Genomic DNA, 15,321 nt, shown 5'->3' with positions numbered 1-15,321 from the left:
CAACTGTACTCTATTTCACTGTGTACGTAAAAATTATTTGCTACAAGATGATCTTCACTATACCTCCTGTTATTTCTCTTAGGTCATATATGATCATCTCTAGTGAGATCCATTCATTTCTGTGATACTGTACTTGAGTTTTTACAAAATACAGGCCCTGCTGTGTGTTTTTTAATAATAACTTTCACAGAAAGTCAACACTTTTTTGGGTAAATTTTCTCACAGAAAAGTGTTATTAATTCTGATGAATTTGCTTATATATCTTGATGGGTCTGAAGATAAATAAAATGCCACAGCCTGTTCTTTAAAAAATAGAAAGAAACATATTAAATGTGGGGTAAGGATTAAGGAGTTTGCAGGAATATGAAGGGAAGTAATAAAGTTTACTGTTACACTGGGCAGCATGAACTAGAAGAGAATATCAATTCAATTGAGTTTGGTTAGTGTGTTCTGACAGATTTAATATTTCAGGTCAATATATTGGACCATGAGATCTAAGTATCCATCTAAAAGTTGTAAGGCAGCCAAAAGTTATATCAACTTTGGTGGTGATATTTCATTCTTATTTGAGCAGAACAATTACAGGGCTACAAAGATAAATTACAAAGAATTCTTATATTAAACTGTTTTCTGCCTGGCTATATGGCATAGACTTTTGATTTGTGTGATATGGTTTCTTTTCTCAGGAATCCTACAAAAGTGTACCAATGAGCTTGATAGAAGGTGAAGGTTAGCAGATGCTACAAATCTCACTTGTTCATGATTGGGCTGGTTTAGAGTCATGCCCATAAAGTGACAAAGGAGATTCAATAAAAGCAGATATATAAACTCTTTTTTCCTATCTTATTTAGAAGCAGCGAAAGTATTCATCAAGTACTTGTTTGGATGCATATCTTATTAAGAACGTTTTGTTATTCTATTAGGTAAGACTGGTAAAAAGAAGCAATGTTTTTAAAGGGCTGAACAAAACATTTGATATGTGTAAAAGAGTTTTGATCTACTGTGTTCTCTTGTGTTTGCCAGTGTCGTTAGTTTATTCTATGAAAGAAGATATTGAAAAGCAGAGTTTAAGTAAATTCCCTTAGGTTGCATTGCTAATGCACTATTAGTGTGAACATAATAGTTATTTATAATTTTAAATCATACTGAAAAATCTCTGTCATTAGGTACATTTATATAGCATTCCTGTGAAATAGTGACAAGAAATATTATCTATGCTTTAGAATGGGAGAAAAAAACCCACATTACTTTGTAGTGTATTTTTCTTTTGTTGATAATGTGATGTTAGGAATAGTGCTTCAAAGATCTCAGGGCCATAGATTTATAATGAAGATGCATTTACATTAATGTGCTCATCTATCAACCAGTGGTTAAGGCTGATGCCGATCGGCTTGTGTGCAAGCATGACTAACATATGATTTGTTTTCTATCATGCGGCACATTGACAATCATCTGGAAAAAATAAATTCAAGGTCTAGAGATTTGGTTAGGAGAGAGAGGGTAGGATATAGTACATGACAGATTGGCACTTTGCTTCAAGCAGGAGATTGATTAAGCTATAGATTTTACTCAAAACACTAATGTGCAATGCTGCAGGCATAGAGAAGCATTAAGTTATCAAGATGGATGGGCAGGGAGTACTTAATTTCCTTGGACCTACTTTCTTCAAGATGAATGTAGTAGTAGAGAGAGAAAGAACAATGGGCATCGAACAGTTGAAGGAAGTTGAATTTGTCAGATTTTAGTTAAGGGAGCTCACCGTCTGACTTTAGAAACTCCTTTTCCTCTACACCTGTAAAGAAAGGCTGTGTTAAATATACTATGACTTTTCTTGGTATCATAAACATTTTATAAGTTGTTATGAATATGAGTATTTCTCCATTATGTAATCCGTTATTATTTGGTAGACTCCTTCTTCCTTTATAACTAGTTAATACAATTTGTCTGATTCTGTTCCTTAGGCATAATTTCATTGGTCATAAACTGCTATCCACATTTAGGGTTACTTTGTGAGTAAGTCAGTATATATATGACTAACGTATCTAGTGTTAATTAAATAAATGTTGACTTAATACAATATTATGTGATTTACTTTTGTAACTGATAAAAATAAGTCACCACTGACTGGAGGACAGCTCTGTGCCATGTTTCTTCTACAAACGTCTCAGTCTTTTCATTGTCCAGTAATATAAATATCATGAAACCTTAAACTGAGTGATTTAAAACAAGAGGTTGAATATTTTGCTTATGAATGTATGGATAGGTACATTCTTCGTGTCTCATTTGAGACAAGACATATATTAAGAGCCAATAGTGGCAAAATCCGCGGTTTTGTTTTACTTGGTTAGGCTCTCTTACTTCCATGGGTTCAGTGGTGAGTTTCCTGGTTATGAATTATCTCAGCTTTACAAGACATCATGTTGCATTATTCGACAGATGGGTTGAAAACAAGAATCTAATAGAGTAAGTGTGGAAACACTGAAGGCTCCAAAGTCCATGGTAGAAAAGGTTACATTATCTCTTCTGCACCTTCCCATTGACTAAAAGAATTCACAAATTCCTCCCAGAGTCAGGGGAGGAGAGATATCTCTTGGTGGATGCAAAAGGAAAGCCACATTGTAAAAGCCTAGATTGTAAAAGAAGTTAGTGGGCTGGACCAATGTTTTTAAAGAAATATTTCATATGATTTAATTTTTTTACTTGATTGTTGAGAATAATCATCATTTAAAAAATAATAATTGTAGGAATAATGTCTTATTTAAATTCTCTAAGAAAATGATCATAATGTTTTATTACTAGGAAAAGAATTGACAGCTTTTAGAAACAACCTGAATCACATATATACAGCTTATTTTTACATTTTTTATATATCTACTTTATTGATTTGTGGTTTTTTATGTTGATTTATGGTGTTAAAAATTTTATGGCCTTTGATGTCAAATGTTTCCTCATGTGTCTATTGACCATTCTTATTTCTTCTTCGGAGAATCCTCTCTTTAAGTCTTTAGCCCAGTTGTTAATTGGATTGTTGTTTCTTTGAGGATTTATTTTTGGAATGCTTCATATTTTGATCTCTGAGTATATGTTAGATATGAGGCCCTTATCTGATGCATAGCTAGTAAAGATCTTCTCCCATTCTGTTGGCTTTCTATCTTTCTGGCTAGCTATGTCCTTTACCATGAATAAAGTTTTCAGTTTGATTCAATCCCATTTATCTAGTCTTTCTTTGATTCGTTGTGATTATGGTTCTTTACTTAGGAAGTTTTGACCTGTGCCAAGGAGCTTTTGTGCTTTCCCTACCCCTTCCTATAATGTTTTCAAACTATCTGGTCTTACATTGAGGGCTTTCATCCATTTGGAGCTGATTCCATTGCAAGTTGATTTATAAGGACTTTCTTCACATGTATAGCCAATTCTGCAGGCACCCTTTATTGAAGAGGCTGTCTTTCTTCCATCCTGTGTTTGTGGCTCCTTTATCAAATATTAGCTGTCCATAGGTCTATGGGCTTACTTATGGGTCTTCTGTGTTAATCTATTGGTCCTCAGGCCTTTTCTGTGTCAGTATCAAGCTGTTTGTTTGTTTATTTATTTATTTACTTCAGCTTTGTAATTGAGTTTGAAGTTTGGTATTGATATTCCTCCAGCACCGTTCTTTCTAGTAAGGATTGTTTTTGCTATTCATGTTCTTCTATTATTCCATATGAATTTTTTTGGCTTGCTTCAGTGAGGGAAGCCAGAGGGGGAAATCCTGAGAGAAAATGAGGAAGGGAGGGGATGACACTGTTCAAAAGAAAATGTACTCATTATGTAACTCATGTAACTGTAACCCCTTTCTACGTCACCTTTACAAACAAAGGAGGAGGCAACAATGCTTGATAAGAAATGTACGCATTACCTTGCCCATGTATGGTATTTTCTCTATATGGTATTTTCACAATACAAAAATTTAAAATACAGCCTCTCTCTTAGAGAGTAAAATTTGAAAGTAAGTACTCTCCCAGGAGTCAGCCAACTCTGAGTTTCTCAATATTGCTCTACCTTGGTAACTTATCTCACCTTGGGCAAGTTACTTTACCACTGTCAATTTCAATTTCCTCTTTCATGAACCATCACCTAACTCAGGGAACTGCTGTTATAATTAAATGTGACAATATATATTTATCACTAGCTCGGTTTGGGACATATAACAAAAACTAATAAACACTCTGCTGTCCAAATCAGAATCTTTTCATCTGTCTTTCAAAACAAATGTACACTCTACTAAAAGTGCCACTGGATTGAAATAATGCTCAACTTGTCTCCAAAATAAATTAAATATTAAGTCCTTGTTACCTTCTTTTTCTAAATTTTATATTATTGTAAAGATGCTGTATAGAGGGGTTACAGTTACACGAGTGCCTTTCCACTGCAAACACAAAGTATCTTAAACTGTATATATATATATATATATATATATATATATATATATATATATATATATATATATATGTATATATATATAATACCTTATAATTCTATAGGTCAGAAGCGCAGCACAAGGGTCTGAAAGCAAGGTGTTGCAAAAATTTACATTGCTTTCTGAATGCTCTGTAGTGTCTATTTCCTTATCAATCAGGTCTTTGTAGTTATAGGAATGAGATTCTTTTTCTTTTTCTTTTGCTTTTGCTTTCTCTTTCTTTCTCTTCCTTCCTTCCTTCTTTCTTTCCTTCTCTTTATTTTTCTTTCCCACACCCTCCTTACCCCCTCCCTCCCTCCCTCCCTTCCTCCCTCCCTCCCTCCCTCCTTCCTTCCTTCCTTTCTTCCTTCCTTCCTTCCTTCCTTCTTTCCTTCCTTCCTTCCTTTTTTTCTTTCCTTCCCTTTGTTCTTTTTTCATGCCTGGGTTTGTGGCTCTTTCCAGCTTCTGAAGCCTTAATTGACTCCTGGCTCCTTTCTTGCATTTTAAAATCTTTCTCAAATCACATATCTGTACTTCAGCCAGTAAATGTTCTATGTGATTAGATTGGAAAATAGCCAGTCAAACTAGAATAATCTCTTTACTCCTAAGTCCTTAAACACTCGATAGCTTCAAAGACCTTTATACTGAACAACTGAACATTCTCACAAGTTTGGGATGACTGTGGCCTTTCCTATCTCCTTCATTTGCATAGAACAGTCACTTGCTCCTAATATATTGGTTTGCTAAAATATTCTGCTTGGGACTTTGGATCTGTGTTTTGTAAGGGAGACTGGTATTCATATTCTAATTTATTTTAAGCCACTGTAATAAGATACACGTATTAGTCATCTTTGCATCACTGAACAAATACCTCATGTAATCCACTTATGAAGAGAGAAGTTTTATTTTGGACTCACAATTTTGGAGATTTCCATCAGTCCATAACGAGGGGTCCAAGGTTCTGGTGACTGTGACAATGGCAGAGAGAGTGTGGCACAATGAAGCCTCTTAATCATGGCTGAGAAGCAAGACAGAAAGGGGCCAGGGTCTTTTCAGGCCTTTACAGGGGAAAAAACCCTTTATTTTCTGAGAAGGGCTGGAAAAGGAGGCTATTTTCTGGGCATTCTCTGCAACATCTTTGTGGACCATAGAAAATGATCAACACAAACAGGCCAGGGGCAACCTACAGAAGCACATAGGAAGCATCTGTGTCCTGCAGTTATTCATGTACTCAATTAATTTGAAAGCCTTACGCCACTACTGGAATGGAGGTTTCCACCTCTGCACACTCCTCAGTCACCTGAAAACTTCCCACAGAGGCCCCACCCTGAAAAGCTCCACCTCTTTCCATCAGTATCTTATTGATGACTGAATTTCTAACACATTGGCCCTCATAGAACCTCAAGATTCAAGCCGTGGCTCTATAGGGGGTGCAAAAAATTCTTACTTCATCTCATTGTCCAAGGGTGTTTCTTCAGTCCTAACTCAACATTGAATATTGTAGACATCACTGTGAAGATGTCATTCTCTTATCTTTACATTGTTAAAGAAATTCTATTGAGAAATTAGTCCTCAGTAGTAGCATTTATTTTGTGCAATAATGCCTTAGAAAGTCCAAATCAAAATAAAACCAAAATAAGACAGCTGGAAATGAGTAATCCAAAAGGGTAAGAAGAATTAGGGAAGGGTGGGGAGGGGAAGGATGCATAAGAATGTTGAAAGGAGTGACATTGATCAAGATATAGTGTATTGAGGCTGGGAAGGTGACTCAGTGGTGGAGCGTTTGCCTTGTATGCATGAGGCCCTGGGTTCGATTCCTCAGCACCACATGAGCAGAAAAAGGAGGCAAGGGTGCTGTGGCTCAAGTGGTAGAGCACTAGCCTTGAGCTGAAGAGCTGAGGGACAGCATCCAGGCCCAGAGTTCAGGCTCACAACTGACTAAATAAAGAAAGATATAGTGTATTTCTACACTGCTTTTCTACTACTACTTATGTTTTTAAGAGTGAAAATAAAAGAAAACTGAAACCTTAACATGTATCTTCTCTTACAAGTATGTATTTGCCTTTAGTTTCTCACAATTTTACTGCATTGAGCTAATTGAGACTTATTATTTTCATGTTTTACAAATTCTTTTAAAGTTTGGCACTTCTTGAATATGTGCTTCAGTGTCTTTTAAAATATTGTGTTCATTTCAATTTCTTGTATATACCTGGGAAAAGAATTATGTATTTGTTTTACTGCCATCTCTTTTTTTTCTCTTAATTTCTTGATTGTAAATCATTTAGACATTTGCTCTCGTACATTTTAGAAGTTAACTCTCGTACATTTGCTCCTTTGTCTTGATTAGTTTATATTTTTGTTTCTATTGGATGCTATCAGTTATGTCTCATCTTCCTGAATTTGAAGTAATTTTATTTAAAAGCCAAACATCATTTTAGAAGACTATAGAACTAGCACAATATTTTGATGATGTGATTGGATTGCTTTATTTATCCTCACAAAGAAAGAAACTAAAGTGAAATCAATATGCTTTGAGGGTCAAATGTAGTTTTAAATTTACTTAGGATTTGCTTGGCCTTAATTTGGATATATGGATGATCCATAGGTTCAATAAACCCCAACACGGACTTGCAAATTATTTAATATTGTGAGTGCTTTTTTTGTACCTGGTCATTTGAAAATTTAACTTCTACTCGGCACTAGATAATCATCAATGGAAAAAAATTACAACAGTCTTCAAATCCAGTCTTAGCATAGAAGTCTTCAATATGGACTTGGACATGTTATGAATATAGTAAGTATTGATTTCTTTCTGTAGATAAACCTTTCTAAGATCATTTCCTCCATTCACTACATATGTTTGACTATCCCACATATGAATTCGTGGAGATTCTTTCATAGGAAGATAAATAATCATGTTAAAACTTGTCAGAACAAGTTTTTTAATGTGAGAGAAATGATAGACTAGAGAAATGAGAAACTGAGGAATGTATTCCTGACATCATTTTCCAAAGTAAAAGCCTTCTTCAGGTAGAGCTTAAGATCATTAGAATAAATATGATTTTACCTTCTTCTGTTTTTCTCCTTAAGGTGCTAGATTATTAAAGGTGCTGGATTATTAAAAGTGTTTGTACATTAATATACTACCTCTTTAGTAAAAGAACCACTCAAATTAGTAAACAATAGACTCTAGCTTGATGCAAACACATAAAACTCCACAAATTTAACTCTGAATCTCAATTTCCTTTGCTGATGGCAATAGCAAAGCTAAAAAGTAAAATTACTGACATGGAGAATTGGGAAAAATAGGATCTCTCTTTAATTAAAAAGATATTGATAGATAAGACACATGAAAGAGGAATATGAAAAGCAATTTGTAAAACTTTCAGATTTTAAACTATTTATTTAAATAATGGACAAGTAATTTCAAGAAAGTAGGATATATACATGGCATATCAAATTGTGTGTGTTCTCTTCATATTCATGGCCAGAATGCCTTGGAACCTTGCATTTCTTTGAAAAATAAATTACATGTGTATTTTAGAAGTAGCTAAGATTTTGAATCATGAGTAACCAGCAAAAAATAGCTAAAAATAATTCAAAATTATGTTTTCTTTATCTCATACACATGAAGAAACTTTTCTAAAGTAGAACTGCCAACCAGCGAACAAAATTGTTATAATCATTGTGAAACTACAAAGTAAATGTGGAATTGTTTACATTTCAATATTCAGGCTGAAAGAATATCTTTTTTCTCCTATATAAGAACAGGCAATAAAACAGAGGTAATCATGGACAATGTAGTAATTTTATGTCCTTTCTCTCTGTAAGGAAATACAGAAGAGACTTAGAGGGAAGAAACAATTTCCATTGACAAAACATAAGCTCTCAGTGGTTTTGTTCCCTGTCTTTTCTTGAGATCTACTTAGAAAGATACTTTACTGAGCCGTTAAATTCCATGTGGCTGACTAGGTAATGGATAGGAAACATAGAAACTGAGGGTAACAGGGGTTTGCAATTGTCAGCATGGTGATAAGCTAGTGCTTTATCATCAGAAACTCAAGAGCACTTAAATGATACTGGCTGCAGTTGTGGTCATAATTTATTGGCCTCAAGCATCTTTGTACCTGTGTGTCTACCAGCTTACTACTCTCCGTTTTGGTTTTGCTGGAGTTTGCACTATAAAACCCCAGTGATCTTCCTGTATTGATTATTTATCTCACATCGAAAGAATCACGAGCACATGTCAGGAAACAGTGGAGAAACAAAGATTTTATTTTAGAGTTTGCACAAATAAAATGCAACCAGAAACATTATTATGAATAACCATCCAATATGAAATTTAGCCAAAGTAGAACTGTGAAAGCGATGCTTTTAAGTCATATTCTGCTTTTAGGTTGTAGCAGGAAGGAGTTAAAAGGGTCATTTGAAAATATTTTATTTATTTGTAAGCCACACAGTAAAGGAATGGATTAGAAAATTCACATTCAGCAGGTCAAGGAAAGTTTAAAACAGTTAAAGATTAACAATGAGGTTCTCAAAAATTCTTTCATCCTTGAAATAAAATGATAGCTAAAGGAGCTGATTTGTTTTACACTGTGAATCAGATCTTTTTGCCCACATCCTAAAGCCCTGAAATTGCCATTGAAGGAAGTGATTTTTGGAAAAGAGAACTGAAGGAGAATGAAGTGAAATATTTTTCTATAATAAATACCCTCATAACTATCATCCCCAGAACATCTGGTCCTAACCAAAACTAGGGGAGAAAATCAAAGCAATGATTATTTGCTCTTCCTTTTAAATTCATGCCACATAAACACAACATATTAAGCAAGAGGAGAAGAGTCAGGATTGCTGACTACGGGAAGATGAGGAGAGGATGGTTAAAACATGTTAGTTGCCAGGTGCCAGTGGCTTATGCCTGTAATCCTAGCTACTCAGGAGGCTGAGATCTGAGGATCCTAGTTCAAAGCCAGCCCGGGCAGGAAAATCCATAAGACTCTTATCTCCAATAAACTACCAGAAAACCGGAAGTGGTACTGTGGACCAAGTGGTAGAGTGCTCCACTTGAGTTGAAGTGCTGAACGACAGTGCCCAGGCCCAGAGTTGAAGCCCCATGACCACCAGCAACAAAAAAAGTGTTAATTGCAAGTATGCACATGCGTGTGCAGTGTAAGTAACTGAACAATAATAACTTTCTCTGAATGATTCATTCTCCAGAAGATTCTTATTCCAAGATATGTAGATGAAGAGTTAGAAGCAATAGGTCAGATTGCCTCAGAAATGGATACTGAGATGGAGATTTTTCAAAGCAATGGTTACTGGGGGAGTGATCTCAATCAGCACCTCTGGTAATACTTCACATCATCCACCTTAACACTAGACAATTCTGTAGCAATTCTGCTTCCTTATCAACCCATATTTTTAAAGAGTCATATTAAGACCATGTTTAATGGCACATACTTATCTCAGCTAATAGGAAGCCAAGTTTGGGGGAATCCAATCCAGCCCAGGGAAACAGGTGTGAAAGATTCATCAGACCAATGAATGACTAGGCATAGCACATACCTGTCATCCCAGCTATACAGGGAGACACACATTTTGTAACCACAGTATAGACCACCCCATTATGAAGTGAGACTATATATCAAAAAATATAAGAGCCAGCCCTGAGTTCTAACTCTAGTACCAACAAATCCCAAATAAGTTAAAAGTCTTGTCTCAATCAATAAGCAAAGCATGGTGGCTGTGATACCAACTAAATGGGAAACCATACAGAGGTAAGAGGATTGTGATCTGGAAAGATTGCTAGAAAACATAGAAGACTGGAAGTGTGGCTCCCTAGGTACAAATGGTTGAGGCCTTGAGTTCAAACTTCAGTACTCTCCCCAACCCAATCACCTATGCAAACAAGGATTTCTTAGAATACTTCCATGTACTATAATCAGCCAGTGGTTCTTTGGGCTTTATCTACATAAAGCAAGTTACTGGCTGGGGATTGCCTTCAAGTAGGATGGCAAGTTTGGGAAAGAGAGCTATCTGTGGAGAGACTCATATGATTTATTAGCAAGTAACAAGTCCTGCTAGCTGGGCTCCGAGTGATGGACTCCAATCGTGGGTGCAGAATTCCTAAACTCACCTATTTAGAGACATCTACGTTTTAGTACATCATCCATCCTGCTTATGTGTACTGTAAATGTGATGTGTATTCACCAGAGAAGAGGGAAACAGGGTTACTACTGCTATTGACCATGTTTCAATGTGGCTTTGAAGATATTTTCAGGTAATTTCTTAGCATATGCATTTTGGAAGGGACATGGAATAGAGTGGAATAAAGGGTCTTGTTTTAACAATCTAGACACTTACTGAAAAATAATTCATAATGAAACATCTGTAATTGTCACGTTAAGTAAATAGCAATCCAGGTTTACAGTAGGTAGATGGTTATGAATTTAGTGGACCTTTCATTAAATTTAAAACTCTTCCTCCCACTTTCCTTCCTTCACTTTTCTTTCTTCCTTTTTACTCCCTTCCTTCTTTTATTCTTTCCTTCATTTTTTCTTCCTTTCTTTTTCTTCCTTCCTTTATTCTTTCTTTCCTTTTTCCCACTCTCCATTTTAGCTTTTGTTTCTTTGCTCTTTTAAAAAACTGGCTAACTTGCCTTTTTCCATTCTTGTTTTTCATATATGAGAGAAGCAAAGCTTTATTGACACATTTATGTCTAGATGTCTAGTTCAGTTTTACTTGAACCACATTTTTGATGTATTGGATGGTAGAGTTACATCAAACAGAAAAACACACAAAATACGTAGCTATTCAACAACTGGAAAAAGTGACATTTTAATTTTCATCAGAAAAGCTATTTTTGTAGACTTGTGTATGGAAAGGAAAACTACTGAATGTATGGGAGAGACTATCAGCAGGTGCTACAGCGACATTCAATCTATGACGAGTGCTGGTGACATTATGAGCGCTGCTGTGACCAGAATAAGGCTCTCCATGGCTGTACTGGTCATTCTGAAAACCCACAATTCCATCCTTACAATGAAAATCATCAATATGCACACACTGAAGATTGCTCCAAAGAATTATACACGGTGAGAAGTCTCCAAAATCCAGAAGTGGAGAGGTCGAATAAAAGAAAGGTTATGGGAAAAAGTCAAACAATCAAAAGGCCACAAAGATGGATAAAAAAGGGCAGAGTTGATGAAATTTAGGTAATATTATTACTGATTGTAGCATGAAGCCTGGATTGGCTGCTACAACACATAGAAGACAGGAATGGAAGACAGATCATTTCAAAATGAAGTCTGTAGTTATTAATGGTAATGTAATTCTACTTCCTTACTGTTGAGCATGGTGCCACAGGTATGTAAAATGACATTAGGTCACTAGGCACAGTAGGGAATAGTCCTATTTTATGACTTCAGCTCCCTAAAGAGGTAATAAATGGTGGACGAATGTCATAGGTTCCAGTCAGGGTTAAATCAGAGAAGTTGAGCAGATGGACTATGGTAATTAGATTAGATTAATAAGGACTAAGCAGTCTTTTCAAGGCTATCTCTATCACTAAGATTGGACCAAAAAGTGTAGATAATGAGCAACTGGAAGTCTGGGAGCACAAGCTGGGAGCCCACAATCTATTAGCAAAGTCAGTACTGTATGACTACAAACCTCAGATAAGAGGCTCAACAGGATCGTAACCCATGCCAGTCTTTTTGCATCTTTTATACGGAAATGAACACCATTCAGTTTACAAAGTCAGAGAAAAGTAGGAAAGATCTAAGAGCAAGTGAAAGAATTTCAGGCCATGAACTCTTCTTTATGCCAAGGAGGGCAGCTGGTTGATCATTTTGTTTGTTTTATTTCCTACAGAATGGCTGGTAACTCCCCTCCTAGTCCCTTGCTAACATAATTCAACTTTAGTTAATAGACTGTTTACTTGAATTCTGTGTTGTCTCCTCTTTGCAACCTTGTTTCATTTAGCAAACATTTAGCTCCTTAAATATTCTGCATTTGTATCTAAATATTTGCACCATTTTTTAGTTTCAGTCTGGGGAAAAAATAAGATAATGCAAGTCATTTAATTAGTACACTTGTATTTTGCTTTTTATTAGACAGAGTAAAGATGTTAATAGAGCCCTTGACATACTTACTCCTTTCATTAAATATGAAATGTATATTATAAACATAAATATCTAGCATAATGTGTTGAATATGTATGCACTACCTCGCTGCCCAAGTCCATATGTGTATATCCATGGATTGGGAGATAATTTTTTGAATTGATGGATTTATTCTTACAACAAAAGCAGTCTCTGCATTCCCAGCCTTTTAGGTCTGAATGGCTCTCAGCTATTAAGAATGAAGAATTAACTCACAGATGAATTTTCCACAAAAAGAAATGCTACTCGTTCTTAAGATACATGAAGTATTCTAATGACACACCATTAAATGTATACTAAAGTATATTTTAAATTGCCAAGGGAACATCTAAGAGTGTTTTTTTTCTGTTCTTTTTAATTTTGAAACTTGCCCCAGGTTCTAAAGATATGCACTAGTCAGCATTCCTCACTCAGGCAGCTTAGTGTTGTTGGCTCTCTTATCTTCCCTGTTGCACTGCAGTGTTTTCATCACTTTATATGAACATTAAAATGGAACCATAATCCTACCTTAGGTCTCTAGCTACCTCTCTGTTATTTGGAGATTATCTTAAAAAAAACAAATAGACCCTCCCACCATTTACAAGAGAGCATTTTCACAAATGATTCATATTTCAATATTATGATATGAAGTCAGCATAATGGAATGATAAAGTCATGAGGACTGACTAAAGGAAAAAAAGAATGAAATCTTAGCAATTTTATAAATAGCAGATGATATTTAGGGTACGAAGCCCAAAATATGTACCTGCTGTTTTATAAATCAAGTTATTTTCCCAAAGTATATTGTTAACTCCTGTTACTGTAGGAACCTTCGAATGAATGACTTCTTAAACCATACATAAAAGTCTCAGGATCTTATATTGTTATCTTTATACAATGAAACAGGTGACATCTCCCTAGGCATAAAACTACCAAGAAGAAAAGAATGGCAGCTGTAATAGTTATGAAATCTTAAAACTTAGAGCACATAAATAGGTTTCTAGTTTTGCTTCTAAAGAAAATATAGATTTCCACACATATTCCATTGATATATTTCAGCAGGAAGTTACTTTTACATTCAAAAGTGGGTGGTAGAGTATACCAGATCTTAATTAAGATAAAAATTCTTAATCAAATATCTTATATCCAGTTGTAATCCTGGTACCTTGCAGTCAACAGGTATATTAAACATAAATGATGTTTCACACCTGCTCCAAGAGCAGGGACTATAAAAAATGAACAATGAGTAGTTCCTACTTTTTTATAAACCCATTACTAGTAGAGAAGAACATGTAAATAGCTAATTATAAACTTTTTGGTACTTTATTACACTCATTACTAAGCTCATAGCTAATGCTACTCTTAGTTGATAAGTACATATAAACATGATACATACATACAGAGTATACAAATGCATACTAATTTGTGTGTATATTTCCTTGTATAAACGATTTCAAAATAGACAACAACCATGCCAGTTACAGGGTCCTTCCACTTTTATTAGGAAACAGTTTTTAATTAGAAACAAACCAATAAGCAACATTTACATAATAGAATGTTTGAAGTTATTGTGCCTATGCCTGCTGGGCATTATAGGGAATCACATAGAATGATACCCTTGATTACAATGATACACATTTTCATTATAATTCTATTGTAAAAAACTAACTCAGTTTAGACTAACAAAATGTATTACTCATGTGAACTTTAGGTAACTATTTGAATTTTCTGTAAAGTATCAGAATGAGGATAACTTAAACCCACACAGATGTTATTAACCTCAAATATATTTCTCAGGTATTCTTACCATAGTACTACCTACTGTCTAGCTCAAATGCTGCCTTCCAAGAGTAGTCGAGCTGTAAAAGTTGATTCCTTATTTCAGCTAGCCATTATACTATTAATATTTTAATTTTTAGGTAGGATGTTAGGTAGGAAAGAATAGAGCAGGATACTTTATTTCCATGCAGTTAAGTTTCTTTTAAAAATTAAAATAGTTGTCAAAACTCACATAGATGAGATATTTTATTAGTCAAAACCTGATCATTTTAGATAATAGAATTATGTTTAAAATGTGTAAGTGTATTTTTTAATCAGAGAAGAAATAACAATGTAAAATCATTTTGTCATGCATTTATCTCCCCTCTTTGCTCAGTGACCCATCAGCCTCATAAAGATAGTGCTCGTGATGTACTCATGACTAGATTAACAGCTTCCAGACTGTACCCTGGCACATGCTGGGACCATGGATTCTTTAGTAGTAGTAGTAGTAGTAGTAGTAGTAGTAGTAGTAGTAGTAGTAGTAGTAGTAGTAGTAATAGTAATTTAAGCTTTTTGGAATTTGTTTTCAATAGTAGGAGTTGAACTCAGGACTTTGAGTCTATTAGGAATGTCCATTGACCCTGTATGCTGCGTGAATAAAATAGTAAAATAAGAAAAAAATAATACTGATAATACAGAAGTACAAAATTCAACAAATGTGGGCTGGGAAGGTTGCTCAGTGGTAGAGTGCTTGTCTTGCATGCATGAGGCCCTGGGTCTGATGCCTTAGCACCACATAAGCAGAAAAAACTGGAAGTGGCACTGTGGCTCAAGTGGTAGAGAGCTAGCCTTGAGCTGAAGAGCTGAGGGACAGCGCCCAGGCCCAGAGTTCAGGTCACACAACTGACAAAAAAAATAATTCAACAAATGATGTAATTGTTCTAGCTTTCAGCTACTTGTGCAATTCTAGAGTAATCTGGA

This window comes from Dipodomys merriami, unplaced genomic scaffold (assembly GCF_024711535.1).
Source record: "Dipodomys merriami isolate MVZ:Mamm:240054 unplaced genomic scaffold, mDipMer1.0.p SCAF_32, whole genome shotgun sequence".
NCBI classification, from domain to species: Eukaryota; Metazoa; Chordata; class Mammalia; order Rodentia; family Heteromyidae; genus Dipodomys; species Dipodomys merriami.
The sequence above is the reverse complement of the archived record's forward strand: the minus strand, read 5'-3'. Positions refer to the sequence as shown.